Source organism: Rutilus rutilus (assembly GCF_951802725.1).
Source record: "Rutilus rutilus genome assembly, chromosome: 2".
Lineage (NCBI taxonomy): Eukaryota > Metazoa > Chordata > Actinopteri > Cypriniformes > Leuciscidae > Rutilus > Rutilus rutilus.
Window position 1 is genome coordinate 39,238,073 of NC_140210.1, and position 2,709 is coordinate 39,240,781.

Below are 2,709 nucleotides of genomic sequence, written 5' to 3' on the forward strand. Positions count from 1 at the left end.
CCAGAAGAGAGTTCTTCAGCTCCTTGTCGAAATCAAGGATACAATTCATGTTGCCACCTCATCTGCTGGAACAAGTTATGAAGTGAAGCCGGCAAAGACTGAAGAAGAGCTTGAAGCTTTAGAGAATCGCTTGGAGGACAAGAATGAGGGAGCAGAACTGGTAAGTTTTAAATAATTAATCTTGTAAAGTGCTGGCAAAGTTTCATTATGACAATTGGCTTGTTCACTTTGGTGACCACTACAAACTCCTCGTCCTCATCATGTGCCTGCTTTGTGGAGGTCTGGACTCTACTGACCACTTTTTCTGGTTATAATTTTAATTTCTTGTTTCTTGTTCTTTTCAGAGTAAACATCTGAAGACGTTGGGAGGCGTTGATGCTGCAGACCATGTGAAGAAGTCAATGGCTGCGTAAGTAACTTTATGTTCCTTTTTTGCATTAGTTTACAGTGATGTTCCCTGTCATATACTGTCATGCACTCCCCCCACACACCCACTTACTCACTCTCTGCTACATTTTCATAATGAACTTGATTGCAATATAATATTCTAATATAAATCTGTTTAACCATGGCAGAACTATGACAAAAAAAATGATGGCCATAATGAGCCTCAGAGGAAGAAGTGGGAAGGTTGCCTTCATGAAGACCTGTCTCTACAAGATAATCTGTGGTAATTTTGCTTTAACATAGTAGTTTTGTAACAGTGTTTTAAATAATTGAATATAGTAAGCAGAATAATAATTCATAAGAAATGAAGAAATCATTTTAGTTGGAGGACTCTACAGAGCATGCTCTAATATTATATATAGTACTCCATTCTGGGCTCTAGACTAACTTCTCTACCGGCAGCACTGGTTACTACCAACTGCCTTTTGTTGCTTGCCCAAGCACATGATTATCAATGACCTTGCACATTGATCAATACTAATTTATATACTTGAAACATTGGCAATTCCACAAAAGTTGATATTTGCAAAATATTTTAATTTGAGAGGTTAACGTTTGCTAATACTGATCTGTTTTTCCCCCTCTCATCAGACGGTGTCTTGAGCTCATTTGATACAACTACAACAAAAGTAGACGAATACATAGCCAAATACTTGAAATATGCACCAGAGAGGATAGGTGGCGGTGGCAGAAAGAAGTAACAAGAAGGGAAGATTTAACCAGCCGTGTTCAATGTTGCCCAATGTTTGGTCCGTTTTTCTAAAGGTTAAAGTTCAACACATGTGTAAAATGATGTTGTGTGAAATGTTGGCACACTTGCAGCCATGCAATAAAGCATGTTTCTTACGTCAGTGAAATGTCTTTATTAATCTTCTTCCTGGTCTTGCTTCGACCAATTGGCTTCTTCCTAGCTGACTGTGCGTGTCCGCAAACTTAGTGTTTATGTATCCATTTCAAGGTGTTTAGTGTTATTGTTGAACACATCAATACTTTAGTGAAAACAGTTTTAACAAAAACTATGTTGAAAAGCAGGACTTTACAGTGACGTTGAAATTTCAACGTTGATTGGATTTGCAAAAACTAAACCAAAATCAATATTGATTCAATGTTGTCGAATTCACCCATGTTGAGAAACGTGACGTTGTAATGACGTTGCTATTTCAGCGTTGATTAGATTTGCAAAATCTAAACTAAAATCAATATTGATTCAACGTTGGCAAATTCACCTATGTTGAGAAACGTGACGTTGTAATGACGTTGCTATTTCAACGTTGATTAGATTTGCAAAATCTAAACTAAAATCAATATTGATTCAACGTTGGCAAATTCACCTATGTTGAGAAACGTGACGTTGGAATGACGTTGCTATTTCAGCGTTGATTAGATTTGCAAAATCTAAACTAAAATCAATATTGATTCAACGTTGGCAAATTCACCTATGTTGAGAAACGTGACGTTGTAATGACGTTGCTATTTGAACGTTGATTAGATTTGCAAAATCTAAACTAAAATCAATATTGATTCAACGTTGGCGAATTCACCTATGTTGAGAAACGTGACGTTGGAATGACGTTGCTATTTCAATGTTGATTAGATTGACGTTGGAATGACGTTGCTATTTCAACGTTGATTGGATTTGCAAAAACTAAGCCAAAATCAATATTGATTCAACGTTGGCGAATTCACCTATGTTGAGAAACGTGACGTTGGAATGACGTTGCTATTTCAACGTTGATTAGATTGACGTTGGAATGACGTTGCTATTTCAACGTTGATTAGATTGACGTTGGAATGACGTTGCTATTTCAACGTTGATTAGATTTGCAAAATCTAAACAAAATCCAACGGTTATCCAACACTGACACCTGACGTTGATTCAACGCTGACACTACGTTAAAATGCCAGCTGGGATGTAGAAGAATGGGATATATTTTCTTTCTCTTTCTATTTTTGTATCAATATGGTACAAAATTATCCTATTCAAATGTGAAAAACGAGTTAGGTTAAAAGTAATCTAAAAGTAATGTAACGGATTACATTACTAACTACAAATTTTGTAATGTATTTTGGAATCGGTAACCGACTACAATTTGTATTGAGTATGCTTTTTTTTTTTTTTTTTTACACATGTGATGTACGTACTGTAGACTTGACTCCTTTAAAGAAATCTTTACTAGATAACTCGTAACTATTCCAGCAGCTTTTAGAAGTCTTTGTACTGCTCTACTCATAGAACCAGCTCACAAAGCCGAATCAAAGGAG

At 36.1% G+C, this 2,709-nt stretch overlaps 1 long non-coding RNA gene across 1 annotated transcript; it reads left to right on the forward strand.

Annotated features, from left to right (window-relative positions):
- On the forward strand, positions 1 to 1,472 carry LOC311286503. The gene is made up of 4 exons (XR_014626574.1): positions 1 to 160; positions 345 to 409; positions 576 to 670; positions 1,039 to 1,472. It is a non-coding gene; the product is annotated as an uncharacterized lncRNA (long non-coding RNA).
- The last annotated feature ends 1,237 nt before the right edge of the window (positions 1,473 to 2,709 follow it).